This window comes from Montipora foliosa, chromosome 1 (assembly GCF_036669935.1).
Source record: "Montipora foliosa isolate CH-2021 chromosome 1, ASM3666993v2, whole genome shotgun sequence".
NCBI classification, from domain to species: Eukaryota; Metazoa; Cnidaria; class Anthozoa; order Scleractinia; family Acroporidae; genus Montipora; species Montipora foliosa.
The window spans coordinates 48,987,461-48,998,106 of NC_090869.1; the positions used below are offsets into that span (position 1 = coordinate 48,987,461).

Genomic DNA, 10,646 nt, shown 5'->3' on the forward strand with positions numbered 1-10,646 from the left:
CATCTCTTGTGTCAAGTTCTTTGTACATTTTGGTTAGCAAAAGAATAAAAGGAGAATCAAGAATTTGAAAAACACTAAAAAAAATCAAATGTTATAACTTGAATAAACAGAAAAAACCCAATGATTACACACAATTTGCTAACTACGTTTAGTCAGTTACAAAACCGCCTTGACAAAGTTTGGTTTAAATTGAGAGATTTTAAACGATTTCGTAGGTGGCAGTGAATTTCTTAATGGTTGCGTAAAATAGTAGCGTTTCTAAGTGTTTTAAGCACTGCATATAGTGGAATATTTTTCTCCCTTCTTTTCATTTAAATGATCTTCACCTTTTTTAAACACGTTTAGAGTATGAAAAAAACTCGTTCCCTCATTTCTTTTCTTCAATGTGCTTAATGCGTGCATATTCACGGGTACGTGAGCAAAGATCTGAAATATTTGCACAGGTTGAAAACTGTCGAATAGTCGCGCTCGTTCCGTGCGCTTAATCATAAGAACCGCTAGACTTGATTTGATTTGGCAGCCTTTTCATCCCCAGTTTGATCATGTGTTTTCAAAATTTAAACAATCAGTCTAGCAGTTCCCCCCCGATGCTTTGGCAACTGGTTTTGAAGCGGGTTTGATGAAAGGCTTGTCGACTGTAGAGAATGGCACCCCGGTAAAGATCATTTTGTTATCAACGGTCGAGGCCGTGGCCACTTTTGTGATAAAGCGCATCTTTCGAAAGCTGTCTTCTTGCAATATTACCGCCTGAGGTCGCTCTCAGGACTGCTATTGCGTTGATGGTGGGTTGAAATGAAAGTTCAATCTTTGTCAATTGATTCTGATGTAGAATTGTGACCGTGGGAACATTTTATTCAGGAATATTTGACTCAAGTTGGTGGCTCCTGAGAATTTACTCTCCAGCCTTGGGATTTTATTATACCGTTGACAACCGAGAAATTGAAAAATGGCTCAAATCGCGTCGGATCTGGGAAATAACCACACAGGAAGGAAGCTACCCACAATGGCAATAAGGTTTGGGTTTTTAATTGAACATTTTTTCAACAGTTATCTTCTTAAGCGTTTTATTGGGATTCCCATACAAATCCTTGTGTTTTTGTTCGCCACGCCGGGCTTTCTCTCCCACTCAGCTTGGGGCGCCTGTGATTACACATTACACACATCCCCTTCACGATTTGTGTTAACCCGTGTGTAATTGTAAAAATGTAACAACGACAATTAACACGAAGTTGTTGAAATATAAATAAACAAATAATACCTGTCTACTCGCTGTACAAGCTTGCGACTCTAAAATCAAAGAACAAAATAAGATACCTGCACATGTCCACACAGTTTGACTTGAGATCGATACGTGACATAAACATGACAACGGCTGATCGATCAACAAACATGTCTCGACCTGTTTCCCATTGATAGACGTTTGGCTTGCCTTCCTGCACGACAAAACCTTCTTTTCGTGCGCCTCGTGAGTCCACAACAACTTTTGACCACTGTGATGAGGAATGTCGTTGTCGATAAGAGTACTAGGGACCTTTAGATTTTAGGACGAGGACGAGAACGAGTGCGAGATTTGACTGCCCGGTTTTAGCTAACATTCTGAGAAGATTCATAACTTTGTTAGAAGTGTAGGTTCCTCAGTTATTTTTATTGCTGGTAACTTGCTGATCGAAAAATGCAAAAAACTGCTACCGTGTTGTTGACTTGTTTTGATACGAGGACATTCTTGGAAAACCTCGCACTAAAATGACAACGGCATCACGTTTTTCCCGCCAAAATGATACTGGTTAGTGCGCGCTCACTGTTGTTCATTGAGAATATCTCGTACTCGTAGTCGTTCTCGTCCTAAAATCTAAAGCTCTCTAGTATGGTGGCCGAAGACTGCCATTTAGTTTCCAAGGGAGTTTTCTCTTTTATCAGCAAAAGGAACGAAAAACAACATGAGAATAAAATTGTAATTAAGTAAAAATGAGATTAAAACAGTTCAAATCAAAAACAAGTTCCAGTTCAAGATCATTCTGGATACATTTTTAAAATAAAGTTCAAAACATAATCGAGGTTAAAATGGAAGTCAATTGATATTGAATATCTTTTGAAAAGGCAATGCAAAAGAAAGTTATTGGCAGCGATTGGCCATGGAAAAATTGATAAGTAGAATTTAAAAGTAAATTTGCTTTTTCCGCCTGGCCGAGAGCTGCCACTGCCACCCGCGCCCAGGCTCCTCAACCAATTACTTACATAAACCCATGCGCGATGCGCACGTTTGGTAAAGAAAAAATGGCAGACTCTAGAGATGCTTACTGGAAAGATGATGGGAAATTAAAAGAAGCCATGACCCAACTTGTCCTACAAGGTCTGCAACGGATCGAGGTGCTAGACGTTCTTGAACGTACTTTTCCACAGTTTCGTTGGAGCATGAGAACTCTTGACAGACGACTTCGTCATTTCGATATTTTCTATAACTATCAGAATGTTGAAGTCGAAGACCTTAAGACAGCCGTGGAAAATGAACTGCAAGGCCTTGGTAAACGTTTAGGTTACCGAGCTACGCACAGGAAAATTCGGTAAGAGTATGGCCTCCATGTAACCAGAGACCAAGTGTACAATGCCGTGACTGAGTTGGATACGGAAGGCCTCTAAGCACGCGACGGTATTAGCGCGGCGAAGAAAAGAAGGAAGAAAGGGAATTTTACTACAAGGGGATCAAACTGGGTTCACTCCTTAGACGGCCATGACAAACTCAAGGGATATCAAAATTTGTCTTTTCCTTTGACGTTTTCCTAAATCACCAGTCTGAAACACCATATGTTTTACGCGGTTGTGATAGCAATCTTTCTGCCGACGCTGAGCTGCTTGCAGACTTTCCCTCACGTCACGGTACGCAGTTTCTAAACCACTCTGAAGATCACTTGCAAACTCCGTAGTAGTTCCTTTCATCGACTTCGGCCCTGCCCATCATTACATCCAGGGGTATCCGCATTTCCCTTCCAAACATTAGTTCAAAAGGTGTACGTCCAGTGGAGGAGTGGACACTACTTCTAAAAGCCATCATACAGTGATCTAGGTGTTCATCCCAACTCTGTAGATCATCTTCAACTCTGGCCTTCAGCATGCTCTTTAAGGTTTTGTGCAGGTTCTCAATCTGTCCATTGCCCTCTAGGTGGTACGCAGTTGACCGCGTTTTGTTGATCTCCAGCAAATGGCCCATTTCCTCAAACAACTGGGACTCGAAGTTTCTTCCCTGATCACTGTGTATGCTGTCTGGCACACCATATCGACACACCCAGGTTTTCACCAACACCCTTGCACAAGTAGTGGCACGTTGATTGGGAATTGAAAACGCCTCAGCCCACTTTGAAAAACTGCACTGCACAGTCATAATGTAACGCTTTCCGCTTCGAGACCGTAGCATGGGAGCAAAAATGTCAATATGGACTCTCTTCATAGGGTTCCCCGTTGGTATTGGATGTAGAGGTGCCTCTGGCTTAGGTATAGACTTGCACTTAGCACATGTCAGACAACTGCTACAGTACCGATACACTGCTTTTGTCAACTCTGGTCTCCAGAACCTGTTTTTCATCTTCCTCAAGGTTTTCATACTTCCTAAGTGGGCACCTGCTGGACCATCGTGAACTTCAGAGAGCGCGTCTTTAATAAGCCCCTGACGTAAGACCATTCTGCTCTTAGCTGGGGTAGTTCCCTCGGCGGACCGCAGGTAAAGTACTCCTCCTCGTAGCTCCAACAATTCCCACTCTGCCCATATTTCCCTTGTTTCTCTACTCAAGGGCTGGAGCTCCTCAACAGTCGGTTTCTTTCACTCCCGCAATACCCGATCAACAAGTGGACCTATATCTGGATCCTGAGCTTGAGCTCGAGCCACATTCTTGGGTGACCACAGGTCCTCTTCATCGCTCTGGTGTTAAACACTTGACATTCTGCTGGTGACTGTTGCTATCTGTGGTGTTGTAAGTGGAACACATGAGGGACAGTCTCCATGATTTCGCCTATGCCGTCGAGACAAACTGTCTGCATTGCTGTGTTGCTTTCAAGGCCGATGTTGGATCTCAAAATCATATTCTTGGAGGGGCTCAAGCCAGCCGGCTACTTGTCCTTGGGGTCTTTAAAGGACGTCAACCATCGTAAAGAGTGATGGTCAGTTCGTAAACAAAGCGTCCGCTCTAGCATGTTCTAAGAGACCAGACTTTCCTAAATCAGAACTGTCCTTCGAAAAGATGTTCTCATATTCCGTCACCAGAGACAAGAACTGCTCCGTTTGGTCTTCCGAAAGCCCTTTCAGGTTACTTTGCAACTCTGACCTCCACTTTCCATCCTTTTTTGACTGCTCCCCTTTAAGCCCGGCCCTGGTCTGTCAATAACTGAACAAGATGGGCGAGAGGCGCTTGCTGAATCCGAATCTGGTTCCATTGGAACAACACGGCCATCCCCACTACTAAGAAGTTGATATCCAGCAACAGGAAGATCTGCCCGTAGTCTGATTGGCCTACCTGAGAAGTTAGCAACTCGAACTTGAGTCAATCCATTCCTGGGGATAACTAACGAATGAGCTGTAGTGATTTCCGATTTGCTTCTCCGTTCTCCTGACTCCTCTAAAATCCCAGGAGTACCAGTATTATGTTCAAATCCGTTCTCCAATTTGGCCTCTATTACTTGCTCAGTTCCAGGTTCCACTTTAATATCATCACACAGAAAAATTCGACAAATACAAGGTGTGACCTCGCAGTACCTGATTGGAATTTCAGTGTTCTGAAGCATAGTGAATTTGACATTGAAAGTGTTGGAAAAAATCAGTGCAATCATAACCGGCCAAAAACAATCAATGTTTCCTAGACGAAATCTAAGGTTTGTTTCACCTAGAACTGTCATTTCCAATTGCTGTAGTCAAAGTCCCGGTGACGAGCTCGATTTTCGTAACAAGCCCACTTTTCCTCCATGTTTCCTCACTCAAAACACTAACAGTTGCACCAGTGTCTAGTAATATACAAGTCACACTATGATTTACAATACCTTTAACATAGATACCGGATGTTGCTGACAACACCTTGTCACACGCCGGGTTGTTTACCTCATTGGAGACCACTGATTCTTGGGCCACTACTCCAGGTCTCACGAGGACTGCCTGGCCCTCGGCAGGCCCCGAGCTCTGTTTCCCCCTTCTTTGTGTGGACAATTTTGAGCGAAATGGCCAGGTTCGCGGCAAGCAAAACATACCACCTCATTCCGGCGCCGCAAGGTCAAAGTCGTTTCAGCTTTTCGTTCCAGCTCACGAATCTTTTCATTCATACCAAGCACGAGTTCCTTGAGCTAACGAATCTGAGATGAAACGTTCTCACACTCCGCTGAGCCACTCACCACCCTCACAGACTTTTTCTTCTCAGCCGACGGCACAGCCTGACAAGCTTTACGGGCTCTTTCTAATCGACGAACAACACCAAAAGCCTCCACAAGTGACTCTGGTTGACTCATGAATACTGTTTCCCGCAAATCATCACTGAGTGTCACTCCTTGAATAAATTGATCTCTTGCCAGCTCCCCCTTGAACGAATAAACCACCTCTGGGTAGGCATTTTCCACCAATTCCATTACATTATGGCAAATCCTTCGAAATCCTCATGATCATTCGGCCTTTGACACCTGGCACAACTGCAATTTATAATCTTCCCTTGTCTTGCCCGAATCATATCTTTCGACCAGCTTTGCAATTCTGCAAAGGTTAGCGATTTTTAAAGTTTCAAAAGCTCAACTGCTTTTTAGGCCGGTAGCTCAAGCAGGGTCAGCAAATACGCTCCACGATATGATGGTTTGATATGTACCAGATTCGCATACTGAAGAAACTGGGAGAGCTACGTTTTGACATTTTGACCCGCCGAATAGACACGCGGTGCTCGTACGTTCCTCTTAAATTCCGTTTCCGTAGACACCGCCTTACTCTGCTTCAAAGCCTGAGATAAGGTATTCACCAGCTGTTGAATTTCAGAGCTCTCCTCTGGTGACTCACTCTTCTTCGGTAGTTTCTTCGGTTGTTCTTTTGGCGCTAGTTTTGCAGGAAGACCGCCTTCGGCACCTTCGGGCATTTTATGCTCGTCGTCACTCATTTCTGCTCATTGAAATCCCACCGCTGCCATGCACCAATCAAATAAACGTCTCACTAAAAAGGGTTCAGATGGTTGCTAAAGTAGTTTAAACAGTTTTAATCCGGTGGCAGAGAACACACAATTACTGAGCACCGACATCGATCAGTTCTACAAAACGCGTGTTTTCAACCTAATCCTAAGCTATATATCAAGCACGAAATGTCCCATTACAAGTCCTTGTCGGGAAGAGAGTGCTATCTGTAGAAAATATTACAACGAGGTTAAGCGAAATCCTCGATCTCGAAGGCGTCGATTCAATCCAAGTAGAATGCATCGTAATAGACAATGAATCAGTGGAAGGAGCTGGTGGTATGTTTTTGAATCATCGTTTAGCATTATCAGATGTTAGTGAATTCTCTTAAAGAACATCTGTTTTCGATTTATCTCGACAGATACGTAGGGAGGAATTCCGTCTAATTATGAGCCCAAAGGTGAATTCTTGCCTGGCTCAAAATTTGATATGCTATCTTAGAAATTTCACATTCTTTCATTTAATGAAACCAAAATAATATTCTTAATTACATGGTAATCATAAGGGTATAATTATTAAATAATAACTTATTACTTTATTGGATAATTCTTGTAAATAAGATGACAATCTTTGTATACAATACCTTTAATATTGTAATTCGTGGGTAACCATGTAAAAGTGCATAATTGTTATAGTTCTTTCACAGAGTAAGTTAACTTGACGACACTCACAACTGCCTTCTTTTGGAGGGGGAGCATTTTCTCACGGTTAACGCTTCCAGTTAGAACATTTCTGAGACTTTTCCTTTGAAACAGTACAAACAATTTGGATAGAGAAAATGACTTAATAGAAATAACTTACCCTACCGGTAAATTTTCCTAAATAGAATGACAAAAGTTGTGTACATATTCACTCTTAACAAAAGCATGTTAAGGGAAATCAGTGGCTCGACCTTTGTAAATGATTTCAATGTCGAATTAAGCTTATATTTTTTCACCAGAGCAGTGTTGTGTCACTAAGAGACTTAATAAAAATGTTTTAACTCAGGAAAAGTGTTGTTTCCACGCAGCAATTGCTCAATAACTCTTACTGGCGGTTGTGGTGGCGTACGATAACAACAACATCTTGTGAAGACAGGCCTTGTTAGGATTCAATTTTGATGTCGCCAAAGGCCACTTTCGATCTTGGCTTTCGCGCGCCTTGCCACTTTTTATTGCAAGATTTAGTGCCCTGGTATTTCCTCAGTAACTAAACATTTATCGGCTGAAAGCGATTGCTGGAGCACGAACGTTTAAGCAACATTGAGGCTAAAAACTCTCCTAATGACAACGACTTTTTTTCGCTCCTGCGTGCAATTTTTTGACCGCGTGAGTCCAAGAGCATTTTACCCCACCACATAAAAGCAAAGCGAAAAAAAAAAAACATGAAACTACTAACAATTTTGTATTCTATTCAGGGCTGAATTCAAGTGACGTATTTTTTTTCTTACACAATTAACAAATTTAGGGAGACTCTGGGCTCTGTTTGGACGACATATATACGCCTTGTCAAGTGACAGGGCAAAACTTCGTGTTCCTTCTCGCAAGCCTTGCCACTTTAAGTAGTTCATTTTCTTTGCAAACCGGTTCATAAATAAACGAGCAACCACCAGGTAAAGGAATTTCGTGGAGCAAAGCCCACGACAAAAGTCTCAGGTTTTTAAAGAAATTTTTTTTTCAGCGACTCTTTTCTCTCCCTTTTGCCATCGGGTCTCGCGTCTAGGACGAAAAGTTTCGTGAGGGAAAAAGTAATTATCCAATTTTTTTTTTCAAGCTACTTCCTCACTTCTCAGTAGGCATTTGGTTCTGCGCTCTTTGGAATCAGATCCCTTAAAAGTAAAATCCACCATCGGTTTTCAGTCGGATACCATTTGTTGTTAATCGTCTTTACCATAAATATATATCCCTTCCTGTTTTTAAGAAACTTTTTCACATAAAAGGGAATACAGTACACATTTTCACGAAATATCAACGTACTTTATTGTCACGCTAATGACTTATAAGTAGAAACTTTGATAACAACGCAGGACAGAGGCAGGAAGGCCAAATTTTCCGAGCTGTGCGTCTCGCTTGTCGCCGTGGTTTCAGGTTTCTTAAATTGTCGTTCCCTCTGCATGATTTCTTTTAAGCAGATTAAATATCAGCCACAAAGTATCAGCAGTGATAATGGTAGTCGTAAAACAAAGCGATCTTTCTTTGAACGGGAGCGTTTCCGTAAAAGCAGGCAAATAGCTTGAATGAATGAAAGTGCAAACCGGCGCCATAACCACCACTTCTCGTTTCCCCTCGTTCCAACAAATTACATTGACTTTCAGATTCCGAATGCGCATGCGTTACATTAGTCTCCTTTGTTCTTTAGGTCACGCAATTGCTCCGTAGGCACCTGTTGTGTCTTTGACTTTCTCTTTGTATTAAAAACCACATTTTTAGTGGCAACGTTTCCTAAGTTTCCCGTTTCTGGCAGAGCAAAAAAAAAGTAATTTTTTTGCGTTTTATGAAAATACCGTCATCAGTAAAGCACTATGCTAACAAATTAGGGATCTTAATAAAGTAAACTGTGAGTTATCTTCGGATACTTTTACCTTACATTTAAGTGATGTCGTATAAGTCTCTCTTTAAGTTTTTTGGGTCGGCTCTCGTTTCTAGCTGACACCAATTTCCTTGAACGAGTCCCTCATGACTCAAAAATGCAAACAAGCGTTAGTTTTTTCTTCGTGAAAGCGGAAATGAAACACCCTTATTAATAAAACAATTTAAACGTAACCTTTTTTACTTCCATTTATTACGATATTCTCAACTCCATCACTCACAAACAAGTTCAGTTCAGTTCAGTTGCGTGGGATATGGCAGGTGCTACAATAATTTAATCACCAACCCACATCCACACAGAGTTTTATATTACCGAGAATGATGCACAGTTCAATTAAAATTGTTGATTTTAATGTGGATTAGAAGTAGGATAATTATACGGTTAAACAGTTTTTAAACTACATGACATTAAAATCACCAGCTTAATTGAACTGTGCATCATTCGCAGTAACATAAAACTCTTTCTTATTCACATTACAAATTACTGGCACTGAAAGGTGTTGGTTGGTGCTTAAATTATTGTAGCACCTGCCATATCCCACGCAAACGTCTTGTCTGTGAGGGTTACAGTTGAGCATATCGTAATAAATGGAAGCATTTGTTCTTTATTGCTCGTCCAAGGAAAACAGCTAAGTCAGCGTAAGGTTTTTTTTTTCAGTGTAAGTTTTAATCGTTTTATTAATAAGGGTGTTTCATTTCCGCTTTCATGAAGAAAAAACTAACGCTTGTTTGCATTTTTCGAGTCATGAGGGATTCCTTCAAGGAAATTGGTGTCAGCTAGAAAAGAGTTCTTAAACACACCTACAGAATTAAAGAAACAATAAAATAAACAACTACTGAAATGCTTAACCTAGGAACAAGGCAAGGTGAAGTTTTTCGATTAGCAGCGAAGGAATGAGACGCAGCGGTCGAAAGCAAATAAAAAATTGTGATAAGCTTAGCGTAAAATTTCCGACCAGCTTGTCTCATCTCGATATCAAAATTAAGGGTCTTAATAATAAAGTAAACTATGAGTTGTCTTTAGGTTCTTTAAGTTGAGTGTGACCTTTCCATTTAGTGTTAGTCGTAAACAGTCTTCATTTCGCTATCACGGACATTAATTTGTTTGCGTGTTTGGAATAGGGATTTCTTTCAAGCAAACTTGGTGTCAGCTAGAAACGAAGGCCAACACAAATAACGAAAGATAACTTACAGACGGATAATTCTACGGCTCCGGTAAGGTTTATTAATAAGAAGTTTAAATCACCATGCGCGCCGCGTTGCTCCACCACGGCGGTATTGTGATTGTCCTTGCAACAATCTCTACCACCAACATTTTAAACTGGGTATGAAGTAGTCCTTATTCTTTTAGCCAAGATACCCACCCTCTGCTAAATTAATAACTATTCTAAAAGACCCTAGTCTCTTATTAAAGTTTGATATAAGTCACGGAGGCAGTTTCTGTCCCCAAAGCGTTTATTAAAATAATAATATCCGCTTTTCTTCGACAGGTCAATTGCAAGAGGGAAAATTTCAACATGACGCTTCGTTCTTCTCTCTGTATCACGCTGCCTGTTTTGTATGGAGCTGAAATAGCTGGAATATTAGCACTCAATTTTCTCACCATTCTTGTTTTTGTAAAAAACCATTCTTTTCGTAAGCGTAGGATGTACTTGATACTTAATCTGGCAGTTGCAGACGTGTTAGTTATGCCTTCCTTGGATTAGGACGACTATGTAACTTTCGGAAGGTGCATTTTGGGGTTCTCTTTTGGTCGTGGAATACGTTTCCTATCGCTTCCCTGACTAACCTCGCTGCGATTTCCATAGAAAGGACGCTTGCGACTTTTCGTCCATTGAAACATCGCGTTGTCAGAAGGAGGGTTTATGGTGCAATCATCGCTGCAAATTGGCTTCTTTC

General features: G+C 41.2%; 1 long non-coding RNA gene across 2 annotated transcripts in view; it reads left to right on the forward strand.

Moving 5' to 3' along the window:
* Positions 1-512: 512 nt before the first annotated feature.
* Positions 513-10,646, forward strand: part of LOC137978636 (uncharacterized) — a 10,320-nt gene continuing 186 nt past the window's right edge. The window contains exons 1-4 of one of the 2 annotated variants that reach the window (XR_011118201.1): positions 513-782; positions 859-1,014; positions 9,870-9,962; positions 10,238-10,646. The exon at positions 10,238-10,646 is cut by the window's right edge and continues 186 nt beyond it. This is a non-coding gene — a long non-coding RNA (uncharacterized lncRNA). Of the gene's footprint in view, positions 1,015-9,869; positions 9,963-10,237 lie in introns of both variants that reach the window. The other variant, XR_011118200.1, reaches the window with a different exon arrangement.